Genomic DNA, 22,935 nt, shown 5'->3' on the forward strand with positions numbered 1-22,935 from the left:
GACTTGCTGGTATCTCTGGGAAGCAGGAAAATGTAATAGACAATAGGACTGTCTGTCATCAGAGGAGTTCGGATCCCAATACAGTATCTTTCAGGGTACAGGATGGTCTCTTGACCTCAGCCCTCTCACCTCTAAAATAGGGCCAGGCTAATCATTCCCACCAGGGAGTTCTAAAGGCCAAATACCAACAAAGAAACTTTTTTCTTATCTGGATGTTTAATGATAAAAACAAACAAAAATAACTGACAGCTAGCAAGTGACTAAATGGCTTTGGTAATTACTACTTGAAGACATCAGAGAGGGCTGATAGTTTTCAAAACTTCCCTTTCCACCCAGCAAAATGGCGACTGAACTTGCAGAAATGCTGACATGCTGCCAGCTTACAGTGGAGCCTGATGATTAATGGTGTTGCCACTTGAATCTATCTTACTTGGGGGTCTGATATGCTTCATCTGAAGAGTGCTGACTACTCTCGTTGATGAAGAGAGGGCTAGAAACCAAGCAAAAGGGACCTGTTCCTATGTTGAAGAAGTATGGATCAAATTCACTTGAAAATTTAGTTTATTGCTCATCTTATTCTTTTTTCTTTTCTGCTCCCTGATTTTGTTCCTTTTACTGTTTTATGTCAATTCCAAGAAGAAAGCCCTCTGGGTCTGCTATCAAAAAGGACACAGGAGAAAGAAAGCAACCACTTATTAGAAAACAGTCATACCAGACCCTGTGCTAGCCACACCCAGACCTTGGACGCTCTCCATATGTTCAGAGTTGCCCTAGTTGCAGCCCGGGTAGTATTAGTTTTCCAGAAAGGTAAACAGGTGGTTCAAAGTCAACTACCTGGCAAGCACTTGTGGAACTCACACAAGACTATCTGATTCCAAAACCCAAACTCTTGTTTTTTATATTTCTCTATGTACAAGGAATGGTGGCCAAGAGGATAATGCGTGGATACGTGTGGTTTTGTGCATGGAAGCTTACACATATCACTGCTCACATATAGATGCAGACTCATTTCTTGGCTGACTTTATAACCTTGCCCAAAACCCCATCCTGACTTCAATTCTCACCTTTGTAGAAAATGAAACTTCAGCATTCAATATGCTTTGCTGCTCTTTGCCTTGCTCTGATAACATGGTGATGTGGTAATAATCTTCATATCCTTCCGGTCATTCCTGCCTTTTCATCTGAAAAGCCCAAGGATGTACCCCTGTTTCCTTGTTAAACATGATGCTTAACAAGGTGGATGTGTTTCCACAGATGTCTCATTAATAAATGAGGCAGGGCAGGTGGGGGCAGGGGGAGAGAGAGAGAGAGAGAGAGAGAGAGAGAGAGAGAGAGAGAGAGAGAGATTGTGGAATCAGGTATATATCTTGGCTTTTGTGCTTCTAGATATGTGATATTGGCTTCTAGCAGAAGCTGAATTCCTCTCTTCTTTTCTTCTACTCCTCTTATTTTCTTCCCTTTGATAAAAATGAGAACAGTTGACTTGGGAATTCAAGTCTGGGTACTTCTAAATAATTATAGGTATTGCCTTACAATGGAGAAGCCCAATATCTGGGGAAAATAGAGGAGCAGAGCTGTCCTCTGCTTTAATTTGAGCATATTTTGGGAGGACTCTGTCCAGGTCAAAAGGAATTTTCCAAGAGAGTCATTAGGGTTCTGGACTAACAATTTAGCATATCTCCGATCTATCTGTCTGTCTATCTCTAAGTGTGTGTTTAGATCTAAAATGTCCCTGAAAATTCTCATGTGTGTGGAAGGTTACTGAACCACGGGAGTGCTTGACCCATTGATGAGTTCAACAGGCAAATGTCAATAGCTGAACATGTTGTTGGAGATGGGTGACCGGTGGTGTGACCTAAGGAGGTGTGTTCTTTCCTGTGCTCCTCCCTTCTCTCTTCCTGCCTTGGAGCCTGCCAACCGTGGACTGAAACTGTGAGCCAGAATAAACCTCTCCTTTAAGTTGTGGGTGTTTGGTATTTTGGCCCGGTGACCAGAAAGTGATTAAGTCAGTCAGTAAGTCAGTCTATCTATCTATGTAACTATGTATCTATCTACCTCTATGTATCTATCACATATAATTTTCCTTGTTCCCAGGGAGTTCATAGGAAGGTGTCCTAATGGATAAAGGTAGGATTCAGACACTTACGGTTGCTGGATGGATATCATATCAGTCTATAAAGACAGCCCATTGTCAAAAGACAGTGATTTCTTGTTTCAATGGTATTTTTCAGTGTTCTGTTTAATCATTTGGAATTTGAGGCAATCATTTTTTTCTGTATCCCACTCCTCATTGGGTCTCTGTTGAGGTGGGGTTAAGATATCATCTGTGAGGTTTCTGGGGATGGTGAATTGAGGCATTGATCTCACTGATCAGATGATTTTGTTTTCAGAGTGGTTTATCAGTAGCATGACTCATTGTGGTCACACTCTTGGCCTTCGTACCATCTTCACTGCCCATTTTTTTGCGTGGATACCTGGGCTTGAGGAGACATACTACGAGAGAAGAGAAATCAATCAGTGCTCCCTGTGCTTTCCCTTTGTGATTCCTGAATTTTGCTGGTTCATCCCACTAATCTTGGTGAGGCATATGCTTAGCGCTCAATTTGTCCCTTCCCCCAGGTTCCATTCCATTCCCAGTGTGCGAAGTAAAGGACAAGTGTGGTGCGTCTTCTCTGGTGACTAAGCAACATCCTCAACTGTGGAACTGACCCAACACCATGCCATTTATAGAGCAGATTCTCTATAATGATTGCCTTGCTATGGGGTAGAGCTTTCAGTTCCTCATCTCAGGCACTGAGCACTTCTAATTCTTTTTAATCATATTACCTGGGTGGGCAAAAGTAGGTCTGCACTGATTTATGCATTCTTGCTGCAAAAGAAAAAAAACTAATCAGTGTAATGTTTAAGCTATTTTGAAACCAGTTATAAGCCACAGTCATTGATGTTTTTACAGATTATGGGATATTTTATGTTCTGATAAGGGATAAAAAATGCCTGCCTCAAATGGCTCCCATTACACCAGGATCTTGCAACAATAACACTACTGATTCAGACATTAATCTAAAGTATCCAGGGAGCTCTAAAACACTGCAACCTACCAGCAAAAACCATGGTAATTGCCACGTAAATCCCCTCTATAATGTGGCCCTTATTATGACCAGCCAGCCAAGGTTTGCCCTTAAATCATCACAATTTAACAGAGCCTTGCAGAAACACTATCACCTGCACATACTTCTGCTTCTTTTCATTAACCTGTTGTCCTCTTTACAAATAGGGAGCTTCACCTACTCCCTTATTCCAGATTAGCAATGCCCTGCTAAGTAAACGAAAGTGAAATTTTAAAGGGAAGGAGGAACAAGAATCATTACAAACTGCTGTGTTAAGTGTCGGGAAAATGCTCCTGATCCCCAGAATAAAATCTGTGTTGTTCTTTGAAGACATTTATGCCTTTATAGCTGGATTGATGTATAACTTCAGGCCAGGTGCAACTCTGTCTGGACAATGAGTCCTGTAATAAGGACAGGTGCCCAGGTAAGAACTTCGGTGTTTTCATCGTCTTTCTGGAGCCTGCGGTAATGATGCTGACTTTGAGGATAGACCAACATGGCAAGTTATTCATTTCTTTAACCACTCAGCTGGTTCACAAATACCTCGTGTCACATGCTAGGTACTATTTATATATCAAAGGTGAAGAAAGCAATGGGAATTCAGAGAAAGACTAACTTCACCAGATTTGGAAGCTCAAGGAACCCTCAGGAGAAAACAATGAGTATCAGGCCCAGTTTTATCATCAATAAAGTGGGTGAAATAGTTCCCCTCATCAAAGCGATTTTTACATTAAATAAGATGATATTCCTAACAGGACAACTATATTGGACTCAGATTTGGCATTTGATAAGTCTCCCCGTTCCTTTTGTCTCATTATAAGAAGTATACTTTTCATTTTATGCGGTTAGGACAGAACATAAAATATAAAGAAGGAAAAAAATAAAAACCACTCTCATCTTACATCCTAAAGATGCTTACATTCTTTTAACATTTTAATATATAGATTTCCAAACATATTTGGAAATCCTTTGGATACTTACATTTTTGGGGGCTATCCTTTCTTAAAATGTATTTTGGGATTTTATTTTTTACAATTAGTTGTGTATTTTAGATTTCTTCCACATTAGCAGTTATTGTAAATATTACTTTTTTTTTGGTACCAGGGATCAAACTCGGAACCTTGAGCTTTCGAGGCAGGCACCCGACCCACTGAGCTAAATCCCCGGCCCCTTTAAATATTACTTTTAATGGCTGTATGTTACATCATATGGATTCATTACAATTTAGTTAAATATTCACCTATTTCTGGTAACTTAAGCTGTTTTCAATTTGTAGTCGTAATAAACCCAGTTTTTGATGATTATAAATCATGCCTAAATGAACATCTTTGTGCCTATTTTTGATTATTTCCTTGGGCTAGCTTCCCAGAGTTGGAATGATGGGGTCATAGGCTATGAATATTTTTAAGGCTCTGCAGTCATATTGCCAAATTGTCTTCCAAAGGGGTTATAACAATTTACATTCTGACTGGGAGGGAATGAGCGAGCCTGTCTCTCCACATGCTTGCCGGCTAAATTGAAGTTACTATTACTACTAGTCTTATTTCCATGTGCCATTCAGTCCTCAAGGGCATATCAGGTTTTAAAAATTCAACTTCGATTCTTTTTCTGGTTCTGAATTTTAAAGCAGTACCTGTACATTACAACTGCTGAGAAATAGAGAAAAAACAAGCAAATCAAAACAAAAGCACAAAGAACATCAACAATTAGAGACAACCTCTTACTATTTCCATGTGGCTCGAATATAGTAATGTGGTCTTTTTTCATAATCATTTACTGTTGTATGTTTCTTTTCCATTTACAATCCTGCATGCTACTAGCATTCTTTTTAAAAGGTCATTTTAACCATTGTTTTGATAGGCCCTTGTTAAATTTTCCCCTTAGCCATGGGGATTTTTGTAACTAAACACCTTAATGAAACTCTCTAGAATTTCTCAACTTTGGACACACGGTAGCCTAGATAATTCTTTGTTGGCAAGAGGATGTCCTATGCATTGTAGGATGTTTAGCAATATCCCTGACCTTGAAGAATTGTGAAAACCAAAATTCCTTGTAAACATTACCAAATATCCTTCGGATAACAAATCAACCCCAGGTTGTGAGTCCTTGTGCTTCTTGAGTAACCTGTTAACCAGCTTTAACTCCACATCACTGCCAGTGGCGTGCCACGGTGGTTGACCTGGCATTTTGGCACACATCTTTCAAATACTCTCCAAGATAAGGAGCCCCTTCACTTTTTCTTTCCTACACAAACGTGTTTGAGTCATCTCCCAGCTTGGTCAGCCTCTGACGAGTATGTGTGTCTCCTGTCCGTTACTCTCTTCTTTGCATGGGATCAAGAACTGGACTGAGAACTGGACTCTTGCTTGAAGTGTGAGCAGAGAAGAACAGAACAGAGCAAAGCAGAGTGCTCCTATCTCTCTCTTCACTCTATGGACCTTATGAAATTGCCCTTATTTAACCATTTTTGATCTACCAAAGTGGACATTTCATTCCAAAACCTAATGTATTTTATGCTTCTCTATGTCAAGGTTACTCTTTTGGAGACTATATCACCTCAGTGACAGGATCCATTTACTCTCAACTAAAGATTCTAAACCTTGGTTCACATCAGTCCCAAGTTGGACTTGTCTGATTAATCTAAGAGACATGTGACACATCAGTAATAACCATGCTCATCATAGAAACTAGATAGAAAAGTATACAATTATAGAGTAGGAAAGACCGAAAAATTGGTTTCACATCCTCCTTTCATAGGTGGAGGAACTGAAGCACACAGGTAAAGTACTTGCCAGGGTTTCTGACTTACTAGGAGCCTCATACTCCTAGTAAGAATCCACTAAGCCCGACTCCCAGATACTGATCCATCCAAGGATGCAAAGAGGAATGCAAGACACATTGTGTCTAGTCATTATAGACAGCTAGACAGAAAAAGGAAATAGTTTGTATCACAGGCACAACCTATAGTAGTGGCATCTGCAAAGAAAGAGAATTGCTGAGAAATCTAGGCAATTAGCTAAAACTGGATCTCAGTGGCCAAAGATAATAAAACGTATTTGGGTGAATCTGGATGAGAAGGACAGGGTCAATTGCTACCCCTAAGTGTTTGGGTTCTCCCTTCAATACCACGACGTTGAATTAATCTCTAATTGACCACAGGGCTTTCAGTTATTCCTCCTGGTATCAGGGATACCAGTTATGCCTCCTTTAGATCACTGAGTAAATTAATCCCAGTCACATGAGCCTAGTTTATTTCTCCATATCTCCCACTTTTCTTTCTGTCTTTCTCTGGCTGGCCCACACTATTCTAGAACGAGAGAATGATTGTTAAAATTGGTATTTGAAAAATAGAAGTAAAAAGTTACCACCAGCAGCAAGTTTAGAAAGCAGTTACAATAACCATCAAAAATCCTCACTATTTTGCTTTGTTTCAGTTTCCCAAGCACCCATGGAGCTCAATAAATGGACAATACAAATAAACAATGTGTGTGTTTCGCAAGGCAGTTGTGATAACCAGGCACACTTATCTCTACCTCCCTGCAGCCTTTTCCCTGTCAACTCATAAACTTCGTGTTTGCTTTGTGACTCAGCATACCTGTGACAATAACTATACGACTCTTTATAGACACCAACAGGATGTTTGGTTTAGGTTAGCCATGAATAAATACTGATATCACTAATCCTAAAAATCACAAGTATGATAAAAATAAATATTCTGACCTTGCGGCGAGTGAGTAATTGGACATGAATTGCATTTGTCTTCTTGATAATGATGTAGAGCAGAATGGCAGAATGAAGGGACATCCTGTATTTATGTGCATGTGCTACAATGGGTAATTAAGTGGAGTTGAAGAGTTTAAGGTCAAACTGTGGTCCCTGCCCTTGGTTTGTGGCTGCTGATAGCACAGCTGAAACTGAAAGGGTAAACAGCAATGCCTGCAAGTGGTGAGGATGTTTAGGAGCACGGGTTTAGTGGGTGAGAAACAGCCCTACTCAGTCAGGCCTTTTGTTTGCCCTGAGCTCAAGGGAGATGAATTACAAGCAGGTCATGAACAGTAGGCGAAACATGCAGTAGAAATGAATATTCTTGGTTCTCTATAAGTAGGGTGCATTTCTGAGTAAAAGGTCACTAACTCTTGCCAGGCATCACTTTAACAGTGTTACAGAGAATGGGGACACTTCCTGTGGGGGTGAATGGCACGGAGATGGACTTGAACACATGTGTGCACATATGCACACACATGCTCACTGGACACACCCTTCTGTTGGTTTCCAGGTGGTGGTGGGAACTTGAGCAGATCTACCCATCCCTGGATGGACCCAGGAGGCAAAGGTAAAGAACTCCTGGTCCCAAATGCTACAGGAGAAAAACGCACTTTGCGTTGCCTGACACAGTAGTAGGGCAAAGAGCTCCAGACCCACTATTCCTTATCAAATGTTTCAGTTGAATACTGAGCATTCAACTCAATGCTCAGTTGAATACTGAGGAGCGTCTGCCCAAGGTGAGGGCTGGCTTTGTGGGCATGTGGCCTGTGTGCCACACAGGAGGGTCACCCTGCTCTTGGCAGGGCTCCTCTTGGTTTAACGCTCTGCTGTTGCCAACTCAGAATTTGGTATAGCACACCTGGTCCCTAGCTTTCCAGCGCATCTTGCAGAGAGTGGGACTCGTCTTGCTCATGGCCGTACGTCTTGGAACGGAAAGCAGAGATCTGACCTCCCCGGTGCCCTCTTGCTCTTCTTGTTTTCCTCCATCTCCCACCCTCATTTCACACACAAATTGTGTACTTTTATTGCTTGGTTGTCTCTCTTTGCTCAGCAGAATGTCAGCCCCTTGAGGGCAAGGACTGGTCCCTGCTCATCCCCCCGGCACTGTGCCTGAGAAGGGGTCAGGCCCTGCACGTCCGTGAAAGGCATGTGTGGATTTGGCCCAGGTGCAGGCCACACTTGCTGAGTTGGTTAGCAGCTCTTGACCGCTGACCTACAGTCCTTTCTCTCATTGCCACCGCACCATACAAGGGCTGATCCAAACTTCTGGTGTATGTTGAGCTTTAACAAATTACTTATAGTAAAAGATGCATTGCCTTTAGTCCCCTTCGAAAACTCCCTCTGGCTTCCAGCACATTTATCCTCTCATTCTCCCCACTTTTGGACAGAGTTCTGCATGTCCTTGCTCAGGAGTGTCTTCATGAGGTGTGATCAGAACTACAGGGATGCCACTGCCATGTGCCAGCTAGTGGGGGGCGGGGTCCGGAAAACATCACTGCCTCCTCATCCGCCTCACCGGTGCACCTTGTGCTATGTAACTTCTGGCTCTTCTCCAAAGTCAGAATAGCTATGAAAGGGAAGCATTTTGGATCAGTTCAGGACATCAGGACAGCCAGGGCAGGACAACTAGCGGCATTTCATCAGCCCCATCTGCCAGTTGCTTTTTGTGCTGGTTGGAGTGAAAGGAAGAGAATCAGGAGGAGAGATGCAGCCCACCCCTCCCTCCCTTCCACCCGTATCTGTTTACTAAGGATGTATGGTGCCGGCTTTGTCCTCACTTGGTGACAGGGACAAATCCGACACCATCCCGTCCTCAGGGAGGCCCTGGCTTTTGTGGGCAGCCCAGCACTTAGTCATCCTACCAACTGCCCCTCAGTGCCCACCTGGGCTGGCACAGGGCTCAGTGCTGATGGTAACATTCCCTTTGGACTCATCAGCTCCCTGGCTATGAGGGGAGCCAGTGGCTCAACATCAGAAGCTGTAAATGTCACAGTGGGGGACTGCAGCAGGTCAGTCCCTCTCCCTCACCTCCCTGACACTCATTGGGTGTGTGTGTGTGTGTGTGTGTGTGTGTGCGCGGGGGTACTGCACATGCCTGACACGTCACAGGGAAGGAGTGCCCAAGGGTGGGTGTGGGCAGAATGTCTGAGAGAGAGATTAGAGCAGGCATTCTGAGCCTCTCTGAATTAGAGATAGGAGAGAAGAGGACATCTAAGAAGAAGCGTAACTGTCGTGAGTCGAGGACGGGAGGTGCTGGCCTGCATGTGCCCGCTTCTGGGTTAGCAGGTCCAGGTCTGCACCCCCTGCACAGATGGGGGAGAGGGGCACAGCGGAAGGGTGTGCAGCTGTGTTGGCTGGGCTTTGTCTACCTGGCCAATGGCACTTGTGGATTTATCTTGCAATGGTTGCTACCAGAACTAAGTCCACAGTAAGGGAGATAAAAGGGACAGGAAAGGAGCTTTGTTCCCATCACAGAATTGCATTTACTTCTCAATCCAACTCTAGGAGAAGGGTACTATTATTCTCATTCTGTACATGAAATGGAGGTGTATTATGGAGGCTAGACGACTTTTCCGAGGTCTCGTGCTTAATGAGTTCCACAGCCAAAATTTGAGCTTTATCAATCTGTTCCTAACCTAGTATTGGGGGCAATGCAAAGGACACAATGGCAAAGAGAAGCTAATTAGCTCAAGCTAGGATTGTGAATAAAAGACTCAAAATATGCCTGCTATAATCCACAGGGCATCTCCTTGGGCTGGTTTGGTGGAAGTTTGCGAACTGGAATGTCCGCCCCTCAGACCCTGCCTCTCCTCCCGAGAGCCTCCGCGTGTGTTCCTGGGAACTGCCTGCCTCAGTGGAAGGCACCAACCCAAAGTAGCTGAGCGAGGAGCTTCAGTGAGGAGAGCTCAAACTCATCTTGAGAGAATAAGACAGTATCAGTAAAGGGTTCGGGCTGAAATGAGAGAAACAAAAAGCAAGAAAAAAAAGGGGTGGGGGTTAATCTGAAATGAACACTTGGGACCTTTTATAGGCAGAGAAACAGGAAGTCAGAGGATTCGCATCCCACCCAGATGTGAGGTGCATGGGAAGTGGGAAGTAAGAAGGCTCAGAAAGATGAGGGCCTCATTATCTCCCTCTCCTTGGGAGCAAAGGATGAGGAGGCTTAGGGGCCTGAGCATCGCGTTTTCCCAGTCTCTCCTTTCTTCTTACCCTGCTTCTTACACAGCTAGCAACGCTGCTCAGATGGGTGACTCTCATTGCTGCTGTGGTCGTGGGGAAGTGAGCAACTTCAGGCCCTGCTCTCAGGGGGCAAGTTGGTGAAACTTCCTGAGACAAAGAGCTGACAGTATCTCCAAAGAGTAATTTTAAAAACTCACTTCCAAAATCTATCCCATGGAAAGCATTTAAAATGAAGACAAATATGGAACATATAGAGATGTTCATCACAGTATGTCCAATGCTAAGAAAACTAGAAAAACATATGGTCAGGAAAAGTCAGTGGTCATGAAAAGTTTGCTGCATAAAATGGAGCAGCAGGCAACTCTCTTGTGCAGAATGCTGGGTAAAGAATGTCCCATGACCCGAGGAGGTACTTCTGAAATGACAGTGACAGGAATAGATGTACAATTGTACCCCAGGTACAATCCACATAGAGAAAACTCTACAAGCTGTGGTAGTAAACTGTGCCCACAGGCCAAAACCAGCTCACCACCTGTTTTTGGAAACCACGTGAATACAGCAACTTTCATTCTTTATGTGTTGTTTGCAGTTGCTTTTGTGCTACAACAGCAGAGTTGAAAAGTTGCAATAGAAACTGCAGGTCTCAAAGCCTGAAATATTTGCCACCTGGCTCTTCGGAGAAAAAACTTGCTGACTTCTGCCTTGTGTGAAATATCGATGGTGACTTTTACAATTGCTGAATTATATTTTTGAGAAAGCATTATTATATTTATCTTTTGTTTGCATGCTAGATGTGTATTATTTTTATATGGAGTAAAAAAAAGAATATTTAAAAATACCTTGTTGCAAATGAAAGGGAAGCACCCAGTATGATTTCATTTAGTTCTGACTGCAGCTATGCAAAGTGAAGCTGTTTCGTGTAGGGTCCTCTGAGAATTAGGAAGTTCTGAAGCTGAGACCCAGGTGATGATCTGCTTCGCATCTGTAGAAGTTTCTGTGCTTCCCACAGCTTAGACTCAACTACAATGCAGATTATGTGTCCCTTCACGGTTCATGAGGAGGCATCTGTAATAATGGAAAAAGTCATTGTCCACCATGCGAGACCTGCAGCCAGGTCCAGGTGCTGACCTTTGGACCAGAGAAGGATGCCTCAACCCCTCCAGGCACGGTTGTCTGGTCTCCCAAAGTGGCTTCATAACTCAGCACCTGCATTACTAAGAGGCTGGTTCAAAAATCCACTTGAGCTTCTGTAGAGCTCCCAATGTGGGATTCTGTAACTCAATGGGAACATCTGATCAGCTTGTCACAGCATGAAATTTCACACTTGCCTTCCTGAATTAATAGGACACAGGGCTGTTGAGAAATGTGGAGAGAATAGAGTCCCTCTCTTCATCATGAACCTCTCTGGCCACCTGATGCTACCTGTGAAAACTATTTTTCCAAGTGAGATGATCCTTCCTCCTCCTTCCTCTCTCCCACCTCATAGTTCCTCTAGTGGCTTCCATGATGTGTGGCAAACGCACTGCAACAGGTGCCACGCATTATTCGAAGAAATTCAGTGAGTGTGGGAAAAAGCACAACCCTGTTTGTTATGCTTCAACAACCAAGAAAATAACTCAAAAGGCAGCTCACTGGGAGAAAATTCAAATAGAGAAGTTGCTTTCAGTTCATAGTTCTAGTTTCTGTTTTCAGTGGGGATTTCATCGGGGAAAACATTTAATCCCAAGGGCTGGACATACGGAGATAACAAAAAAGGGACACCCACATCTCCCTTCATGTTACCATTCCCAGCTAGGTTCAGACACCACACCTTCTATGGTTGATTTTTGGGAGGATTTATTTCTAATTTTCCAAAGCATCATGTGCAGATGTGAAAGTACAGAATGTAGCAAATAAGAAAGCTGAGTCTAGATAACCTTCACGGTGTAAAGGAAGAAAAAAGCTAACTTGATAACCCTTCTATTACTGTTTAAATCTTCCTCTCCAAAGTAAATTTGTTCTGGTGGTCCAGTTGCTTGTCCACAGCTCTATATGCCTGGAACTTCTAGGTATATAGAGATCTCCTAAGATCTCTTGATGACTAGAATAGGAAGACCTCATCCTCAATCCTATGTCACAGGTTATGACAAACTGATGAAGATGACTACACTTCTGGTCAAGTATAGACGACTAGGAAGGTCATCCACCTGCCTCTTTCCCCACTTCCTTGCACTTGCAGGTCCATGGTTCCATGTGGCTCAATAGAGCTATGGTCAACCCCGATGCTCTTACTGAGAACACAGCAGACTCAGAATTCTTTTCTAAAGTTGGACCTGAGGCACACAGGGAAATTTGCCTGATGACTGTGGAGGCAACGATCTGATTTGACTAATAGGATAATTCTCTGGAGAACACCCACCAAGCTACATTTTCACCTTTAATCATTGGCTTGTCTCAAATCTGAAGTGGACACAGAGGTACATTTGGCATGGAGAAGTTAGGCTCGTAACTCCTGGCTGAGAAGGCACAGATCCTCTGCAACGCATCCTCGCCAGTGCCCGTCAGCACTGCAGCCCCACTAGGAGGTGGGAGGACACTAGCTAGGTCCTCACCACTCACTCCGAGGGTAGCACAGAATGCCTGTAATTCTGAGTCTGAAAATCCTGTCTCCTGTGTCAAGGATATCTCCTCTTCTTCTCTAACTGTATGCTTGCTCTATTCATCTTTCAAGATCCTGCTAACATTGCCCTGGACAGAAGAATTATCCCAAACTCCTGCCTGTACTTGGATTCCTTTATGATGCCTCATTCCATTCTCTTTCCTAGTCTGGAAGTAGTTTGCAGTTTGGGACTCAAATTACTTTAATTTGCATTCTGATCTTCTCACTGTAACATGACCTCTTTTAGGAAAGTTAGGTAATGTTTTTATTCTTGGGTCCTCTTCCATAAAATGGGCTTAATGAGAGGACTGACTGTATAGAGCTGTGGTGAAATCTTGACAAGATGAAGAATATTAGAGCCTGTGCCTGGTAGTTAGAATAGAGGAACAAAACAAAGCAGCTCATCATCACAATGGAGGAATCACTGACCTGGAGGCTTCAGGAGGGAAAGAATTCCATCCCATGTATGCCTGAGCCTTGGGCTCCCTACACAGCCTGACCCAGGCTTGTTGTGAAAGGAGTGTGCAAGGACACATTAAAATGAGGGTGCTTCAGGGATTTAGGATGACTGTTTAAGCAGGAGAACGCTGCCTCGGTGATTGTGAACATCCAGGGAAGATGCAGTGACTGCTGGAATCCAAGCAGCGGGTCTTTGGGTGGAGAAGAGGCTGTGAGTCTGCAGCTAGTCACCTGGAAGAGTGCTGAGGACTCTGGGTAATTGCTCTGCAGCTGTTGCTCACCTCTTGTTCACCCAGAATTTTGTCTTTCTGTAAGAAGCCTCCTAAGAATACCTTGTGATACCAATCATTACCTCTAGCTTCAACAAAATTGTCAGCAGCTGACATTGAGATTTTTGGTAATACCCTGGTGAGGGGGGAGAGAGAGAGAGAGGGAGAGAGAAGATGAATGGGTTTTTCTCCCAGCCATCCAGTGATCCTGGAAGGCAGGCATCGCTACATCCTTTAACTGCTATGGTCACATGGCTACCAAGGAATGGACTAGGACTAGAAACCTGGATATGCCTCATCTATATCTGTGTTTTCCTCAATGTGTTGGGAAGAGCACAGTCATGTGGATACTAAGCTCATATAGGGGCGCCCCTTGTTGGTCAAGGGAGGTACTGAGGAGTAGGTGGAGTGCTGTAGAGAAAGAGGAAGGCAGGCAATGGAGCCCATCTCTTTCACAGTGTCTGCCTTCGGGTCTGTCTTGGCTTCAGCCTCCAGCTCTGCCCCGACGATCTGCCTTCTCTCCAACCTCCCATAGCATCGGTATGGAACATGGGTTAAAGGAATGCCACCCTACTGACCTTTCCCCATTGCTACCAGATGGTTTTAAAACAGCACTTTCCAGTTTATTTAAAAACATGTCACCTTTTAATACTTCATGTGGGGTGCCAAGTGCTGCACTAGATAAATGAAGATGAGAAACCAGGAGTGTTTCCTACTTTCACAGAGTTCAGAGACTTGTGCAAACTGTCTGCTCACCTTTGATGTGCATAGCATTACCCCCGGGTAAGAATACACATACCCATTAGACAGATGAGGAAAGAGAATTCATGTAGTGAAGGAAGAAGAGCTGGAATTCAGGGTTACAGGTTTCTCCTGCGTGAGCTGTGGGCTATTCTAGAAAAGAATCGGAAAGATCCCGATATTCAGTATAAATCCACTAGCTACCTTTCAAAGAGCAGGGAGGATCTCACATTGTTTTTGAGGAGGGAGAAAGGAACGATGAAGGAGAATGGAGACTGAGTTATGCCCTGGAGTGCAGCTCTCCCCTTCTTTTTAAAAAGCCTGGTCACTTTCTGGCTGCCTTTCAAACTCTGAAAAGCACTCTGGAATTCCAGGCTGGGAGGGGTTTCCTTTGCAGGCCTGGCTATTGTAACTTTATGAGAGTGCAAAACTTCCTCTTACCAGTTGAAACCACAGAAATTTGAATGAATTTCATATTCACTAAACAGTTAAACCTTCTTTCTGACTCACAGGTTTTACATTATTACTCAGCTTTCAGGATAAGGTAAAGAAGTGGGGGACAGGTTTATGTGTACTACACACACACACCACATATCCGCATCCTCACACACAAATATGAAAAGCAGGTCCGCTCTTATGCAATTCTTTATACGTGTAAACACACACACACACACACACACACACACACACACACTGACATGACATGGACTTTTACTCTTTGGGAGAGGGAGGAAAGAAAAGGCCCCAAAGACTCAGGCTTCCAGTGAATACACAGAAACCTTGTGTGCTAGGGGCTCTTTTGTCACCAGTTACTGTTGCTAGCGGTACCCTCGCTTGTTGGCTTTTTCTCTTCTAGGGTGTAGGGATCACAGCTCTCTCAACTGAGGGACATTGTATGCTCTCTTTCGTTTGCAAAAGGTAAAATCACAAACAATATTGAATGAAGCAGAAAAGTACTGAATTCCAGTTCCTGATGTGACATGCCTACATTATAGGAGGCACTCAGTACTCACCAGCTGTATGCTAGAATGGAGGAAGGCTGTTTGTGTGTAGAAAAAACAAGGCCTCTAAGAATCCCAGTCTGGTGATTCATGCCTTGAGTGAGGGTCCAGAGTGTGCTCCAGGCTGTGTGCTCAGCCTGGGGTCCACTCTGCTAACTGTGCAGAAGAGAACCACACCTGCGTCTTGGTGAGTAGGGCCCACCTTTACCGAGAAGCTGCTTCCTTGCTGAACTCCACCTCAGTGTTCAAACCACTGCCAGTAAGATGCATCTCACAAAACAAACTGAAGTTTGGGGCAATCAGACAGTGGCTGTGTTACAGATATCCAAAGCAGGCAATTCCTGTTCCAATCTAGTTTTGCCATCTTCACTTTGGCAGTTATGAGAGTTTCCCTGAGCCCAAATTTTACCCGTGTGGATTTTTTCTGTTTCTCTGAGGTTTGACTCACCTGCCAAGAGAGAAGGTTTGACTCACCTGCTTGTGGGAGGAGAAGGAGAATTAGAGGGAGAAGCAGAAGAAGAGGAAAGGAAAGGGGCCCAAGGATTTGTGACATGAAATAATTTATTAAAATATTTTTTCAATTTTGAAATTGAGGTATGAAATACAGGCAGTAGAGCAGGCAGAGTGCTCAGAGTTAAAGGGTCCAGTCATCGGCATAAATGTGTCTACAGCTGCATATGCTCTGTGTCACCATGCAAAGATAGAAATGTCTCCATAACCTTTGAAGCCTCCCCTGCCCCTTCTCAGCACTGTGGCTGTTGTGCTCCATCCCGTTTGAGGTTGCTGTGGAGCATGGTCTGACGTCTCTGTGCATGGCTCGTAGTGCACTTTGTGTGTAGAGTGTAAACTTAGGTATGGAGGTGTTGCTCAAGCTTTAGTAGATAGCACCAACACTTTTTTAAAATGGGGTTGAGCCAGTTCACAGACAACGAACAAGTAGCAGTTGCGAGTTTCAGCTGTACCCCAAATTTATCAGTACCTCGTTTCATTAGTTGTTTTAAATTTTAGTCAATTTAACAAGTACACAGTGGTAACCCATTGTTCCTTCAATTTGTGTTTTCTTGATGAGGGGTCTATTAAACACCTGTTCTAGTCTTTTTGGTCACATGGAAGTGGTTGTCTTTTGTTATTAATTTTTAAGGATTCTTAATATATTATGAGCATGAGTCCTTTGACAGTGTAACACAGTATTATGAAATCCTCATCCCAGGCTGTAGCTTACCTTTCAACCCTTGTTTCCTATTTAAGAAATATTCGCCACCCCAAGGTTTGGAAATAATTTTATTTATTTCCTAGAAGTTATTTTTTTACCTTTCACATTTGGTATGCATTCCATCTATGATGATTTTGCATATTTTATGAGATACTGTCAAGATTTACTTTTTACCATACACGTATCCAATAGCATCATTTATAGCAAACAGCATGCCTTTCCCTCTGAACTGATTTAGAATTGTTGTTAAAATCAGATGACCCTGCATGTGTGTGTGTGTTCTGTTTGTGAACTCTATTCTGTTTCACCAGCCAATTTGTCCAGTATTTAACCAATATGTGTGCTGCATTAATAATTGTAGCTTTGTAGTAAGTCTCCAAACCTAGTAGTGTAAGACTGCTAGTTTCTTTCTTAAAATTTGTTTGTTCTAGGTCCTCTACATTTCTACATATACTTCATAATCAGCTTGGCTGACTTTAATTGATATTTCACTAAATGTAAAGTCTGTAGAGAATTTATGTCTTACCAGCATTTAATCTTTTTAAAACAATTAACATGTCATGCATATCTATTTATTTAAGTTTTTTAATGAGCTCTAATTTCCAGTGTGGAAGTCTTGGAAATTTTAATTAAAATTATTTCTAATTTGACATTTTTGATATAATTGTAAATGTTACAGTTTTAAAGTTGTTCTGTATTTTTTGACGTTCATATATAGATATAGAATTACCTTGTATATTGGGGACCACCAGAACCTGTGCTCATGCCTGGAGCACCTATGAAGTACCCTTCCACCCCCAGCAGGTCCTGTGGCCCACCAGAGACCTTGCCCAGGCTCAGGAGATTTGGGCACTGAGTGTCCCACCCTGTCTGTGCATTCTCCATAGCTCGGGGTGACAGAGCTGACAATCAACAGATGGACCTGGCTGAAGAGGAGACCCCCACCCAGGAGGAGATTCTGCTTCAGGACTGAACTGATACCTTGGTACCGAGACTGGGTGAGAGGCGACCTTGGGGGAGAGGCTTGGAGTGGTGGGAGCAAGGAGGGATCCCCTGAGATCCCACGGGAGTTGCTGGCTCAGACCAGGAAGGCCACAAGGCCTCTCTCCTGTGGTGACAGTGATTGTGCAAAGAGGCAGTTGTGCAGAAGACATGTAACCCAGGGGTATGATTAAGCTCTGGCACTGCTGCCAATTTCAGGAGGAAATCAGAGCTCCGAATTTCTGAAGGTAAATGTAAGGGGAGCCTAATTGTCTTCTCTAAAATCGGAGTCCTCTGTTTTAGTAAAGGGCTATTTGTGTGGATCCTAAGGTTTATCAACATCTGGTTTATATTTGATGCCATTGTTGTCACAAAATTTACTACCATACACAAGGCAGCACAGGACTGGCTGACAATTGGTTTTCTCCTTATGCCAATACCTGGACAGAAACATGAAAAGGTAAGACAACAAAATGTCCCCCCAAATTGCCAACTCCCCCAAAATCAGTACAGGGGGCAATGAGGGGAAAGAAATCATAAGCTCCACAGCAGATAGATCTGAAAGTGTTCCAGTGGAGGTAAAACAGTTCTACAAGGTGCTTGGCAAATTTAAAGGAGACATAATTAATCCCATAATGACCATAATGAAACAAATGATCAGCAAGTCTAGAGAAGACACTAAAAAACAACTAGAGGAGCTAAAGAAAGAGATGCAAAACATGAATACCAAGCATAGAAAAGAATGGGAGTCATAAGAAAGTTCCAAACAGAAATCCAGGAGATTAAAAACTTCATTGAGAGTCTGGGGAGCCAAAATGCCCAGTGTGAATAGAGTGTCAGACCTAGAGGACAGGGATGTGGTCAATGCTCAGTTAATGAGAGATGCCTTGAAAACAACAAATGAACACGAAAAATGAATCCAGTAGTTCTTTGTTTTTCCATAAAAAGTTTAAAATAAATAGAATTTACTCTTGAAAATAAACTCTGTATATGGTGACCTTGTTAAATTCACTTCTGAGTCCTGATACTTTATAAATTCTTTGGAATTTGCTTTTTACATGTGATATGATCTCTGAAGAAGATTTTTTTTTTACTTTTTCATTTTCCATCTCTATGCCTTTTATTTATTTTTCTTGCCTTATTGCACTAGCCAACACTTGTATACTATTGATGACAAGCGATGATGAGAAAAAATGAAATAGACAAGGTTTGCACAAAAAAATACAGAAACAGAAGAGATTAAGCCCAATTTCTCTGGTTTCATGATTGGCCTAAGGAAAACGAATGCCACCTCTGGAGCAAGTCTGTTCATCTGGATTTTTGTGCTTGTATGATAGTAACAAGGTTTTCTTACTGAGGATGGACCAGTTTTCTAAGTATCCTATGTTATTCCATGGTCCAAGCTGTGGAGAAGTGATTATTGGTAGATTACCTTGAATTTTCTTTTCCCTGCAGTTCTCTATTGCCTACTCAGTTTTCATTAATTCCTTTCATCTTTTGTTCACTCATTAAACTGCTGCTTATTAAGTGGCTCTTCCACTCAAGGCACTTTAGTAAGTAGTAGGAAATCCATTTTTAACAAAATAGACATAACCCTGCCTGTACTGAGCCTATAATTGTCTTAAATTTAAAGGCTATCTGAACTTCTCATTCAACTGGAGATTTGCTGGTATCTAATTGTAGGATTAGTACACCAAATTTTATTAAGTATCCAAAATTTTCTGTCTGTCCTATCATCCTTAGGCCATTGGCTTTTTGATCTTCTTAAACCATTATACTACTGTGGTTCAAAATATCATAATTTCCCACCAAAATATTCAAGGAAGGAAGTGGAACAGCTGCTTTCTTCTCTATTTATCTCTTTTATTAAGATGGAAAAACCATTCCTAGAGGCTCCCCTGAAGACTGTCTCTGTGTTTCAGTGATAAGAATTGTACCACACGGTCAACCTTAGTTACAAGAGAGACTGGAAAATGAATGTCTGGCCAAGAGGAGTGGTTTTACTAGGGTAAACTCAGATTAGCCATGGTAGATCCACTACAGCTGTCATATTGCCACTCTAAATCGAGCTGGAATGTTCCCAGCCATGAAAAGAGGAAATGGCTCATAGATAGACACTGAGCAGTGCTTGCTACTGGGGGAGACAATGTTTACCAACTTCCAAAAACCCAATTAAGTTAGAGTAGATCTTCCATTTTCTCTTGCAGTACATTGTTCTTTCTCTTCATGGAGTTTCCTATTACTATTTGACCCACTGATGTGAATGCTCTGTTCATATTTCTATTTTCTCTCTCCACAGACTATAAGCTCTATAAATGTAGTTTTGTCCACTGCTATCTGTGCCCCAAGTCCAAGCCCAATGCTTTAGATCCAATAAATACTTTAAAAACATGCATTTAACTTTAAAAGCGATATAGACTAATCTATATTTAATCAATAATGGAATACATAATTAAAAACTATAATGTTTTATGAAGGCATTGTTGCTTGGTTAGTTATAATCAATTCAGATCTTCAATTTTCCCAACTGGACCAGTGTTTATAATTAAAACATGAAGGGTATTCAGAGGTATCAAGAGAACTTTGGGATTTAAACAAGAGCTGTATTGATTGCTGGCAAAGTTATATTAGAAAACTTAATTAGGTCAAAACTACTATTCTTCCTTGGATGTGTAAACTAATTCTAGATTTGACTGCAGTTTATATCTCCACTGCTTTCTTCTCTAAATCTCACACATTCCACGGAAAATTAATTTGTCATGCATAAGTGTTCATTCATTCAGTCATATATTTATTCCTTCATAAAATAAATACTGAATGTCACTCCTCAGGGCAAGTGCAATCACATGCCTTGCTGCCTTAGGACATTAAGATCTTAATGTCCTTAGGTCATTAAGGTCTTGCTGCCTTAGGACATTAAGGTCTTAGGTCTCTTTCTTGAACACCTTCTGGACCTATTTTTTTTGGTACCGGGGATTGAACTCGGGTCCTTGCACTTGTGCAGCAGGCGGCAAAACTACTGAGCTAAATCCTTGGCCCCTTCTGGACCTATTTTGTAGGACAAATTCCAACACCTGTGATAAGACTGACTCAGGTATCTCCTCAATAAAAACCTTCCTCTCTCCTGGAGAGAGTGTTTTATATTTTCACTGTGTTCCCAATTGTCCATATGCTTCAGCAATAGTATTTTGAAATTTTTTTGCTTAACATATGATTTGCTTTTATATCTTCTTCCTTCATTAGACTGTGACTCTTTGGTGGTAGAAGTTTGTAGTATTCAAACCTCTGTGTTGTAGTGTCTTGCCTGGTCTCTGACATATACAGGAGGGCTTCACTGACAGCTTACCGAGCACAGGAATAAAGGAATAAACAGACATATGACCCATTTTGCAGTTCTGAAAACTGGGGCTCACCATGCCAGCAAACAATAGGTCTGGAGTTGGAATCTCTGGACTGTCACTCTGGAGACGCCACAGAACTCAGCTTCCCACCAGCATTCCCCTTGGAGATGCTTTGTGACTGTCCATGTAGGGAAGGTGTGGCCACCCTGACATAGGTAGTGTCTTCTTGTTAGACCCAAGTCAGCAGGGTTTGCCCCTCCCCTAGATGGGCATCTGTGTGTAGCAATCTGCGGATTCATCTTTTCCATTCTGTGGGTGTTGTCTGCTCGCTGCAGCACCTCGACGACAGTGGGGCCGAGCTGGTGAGCGGAAGAGGCCATTTTCCGGTTCTGAACATAGATAAGCATCACTAGCTTTTTCCTTCTAGCAACGATGGCCTCAAAAGTCCCCACTTAGAATAAATAGGTGACAAGACCCAAAAAAGTAGGTGAAAAGTGAGAACACATCTTGATTTTTCTTAGGAGCTTATTTTTCGTTGTCTGGAAATCCACTCAGCTGGGTTCAGTGTGTGTCATTCTTCCAATACAGTGCCGGGCATGGGACAGTTAACTCAGTAGACTTGGGACCCACCTTCCTCTCTCTAACCCTGGATTCGAAGCTAGAAAAATCCCCACATGAGTTTTAGATTTGTGTTTTAAACAAGTGCATTTCAGACTGTAATCATGCCATTGAACACAGTGATGCTGCTTGTTTATTTATAGGGTATTTTGACCTTGTTTGTTGCACTAGAACTCTCCTCTATTGTATTACTCTGCAGGAGTGAGGACTGAGACCGAGTTTGTATTCAAGAAACATTAACTCAGTATTTATTTCCAAAGTATTTATTAAATACCCATGCTATGATGATGCAGGTGATACATTTTCCCATAAGGAAAATGGGGTGTTCCGGACCAGAGGGGGTTCTCCAGGAGACTCCCTGAGACAATGACACTGGAGCTGAGGCTGGACAGAGCTACAAGCTCAGTAAATGGGCATGTCAGGAATGAGACGCAGGCCAGCTATACCCTAAAGACAATACTTTTGGCTTTGTACTTGCTCTCTCTCTAGACAAGCTCTGGTCCCAAAATCATTAAATCAGTGTTTTCCGTGCCCCACTGCAATTGGCATGCCCTGACAAATGGCCCTATGGCCTGAGATGTGCAATGGATCTACTAGTGGAACTGTCTGCTGGACTTGGGCCCAATGCCAGCCCCTTATGCATCCATCACATCTGCTCTGTCAAATGTCTTCAACAAAGAGCCACAATTCAGGCAGTCGGAAGCAGCAAATCCAGCAACAACATAAGGATGAAATAATTTGCTTCTCTAAAATAGAATAAACCATTAGTAAGAGTAAGCTGTAACAAGAGTCTGTAAAACCTATGATAGGTAGAGCTAGAAGATGCTTTGGTATTCTATCTTTCTGTATTTATAGACATAGATATTGAAACCCAAAAAAGCTATGTGTGTCATTACTGCCACCCAGTTAGGGACAGATTTTGGATTAGAACCATGTTCTGACTCCCAGTGTAGGGAGGAGACATAATGGGTCTCCAAACAGGAGATGGACCAACATCTAATATTGAATCTAGACTGGTATTTAACACTCCTGTGACCTTTACCCTTCAGAGCTTTGAAAGCACTTAGTTCAGGGGGCTTTTTGAGTCACATAAGGTATTTCCACTTGCTGTATGACTCGGTGTCACTGGATCATTCAGATGTACTCCCAGGGTGCTGTTTATTGATTTTATATATTGAGCACCTATTTTTGCAAGATAAATTAAAAGAATAATATCAACTCTTAATCATTGTTCCACTTACATTGAACAATACTTAATAACTAGAATTTCAGGACAGAACAATGAGCTTATCCATCCTCCTGGGACCAAAGTTATGAGATTTGTTTCTTATAGCCTATTCAACATACAGAGATCAGAAACACAGAATGATGATACAGAGTCCAAAGAACTGAAAGACACTAAAAAAATAGCCTTTGTTGTCACACAATATTTGATTCTCAAATGGTAAACAGGCATCCCAAGTAGAGAGGTGGCTTAGTCTTCAGTATTTCTTAAGGGAAAGAGGGAATTATTTGCTTTTTAGGCAGGACACAGTCTCCTTAAAGGATGATTTCATTGGCTAATGGATATTTACCTCCCCGGGTCATTCTGTCATAAAACTGGTCCCCTCTTGGTCAGTGAG

At 42.5% G+C, this 22,935-nt stretch overlaps 1 long non-coding RNA gene across 1 annotated transcript in view; it reads right to left on the reverse strand.

The window, feature by feature from the left end:
* Positions 1-22,935, reverse strand: part of LOC110347617 (uncharacterized) — a 118,495-nt gene that overhangs the window by 7,089 nt on the left and 88,471 nt on the right. Inside the window, exons 2-4 of the long non-coding RNA XR_015441478.1 lie at positions 2,827-2,869; positions 2,147-2,493; positions 1,065-1,457 (exon numbers count right to left, since the gene is read on the reverse strand). This is a non-coding gene — a long non-coding RNA (uncharacterized LOC110347617). The remainder of the gene's footprint in view (positions 1-1,064; positions 1,458-2,146; positions 2,494-2,826; positions 2,870-22,935) is intronic.

Source organism: Heterocephalus glaber, unplaced genomic scaffold (assembly GCF_053883595.1).
Source record: "Heterocephalus glaber isolate CG9 unplaced genomic scaffold, H.glaber_assembly_v1.0 deba00000281, whole genome shotgun sequence".
NCBI lineage: Eukaryota > Metazoa > Chordata > Mammalia > Rodentia > Bathyergidae > Heterocephalus > Heterocephalus glaber.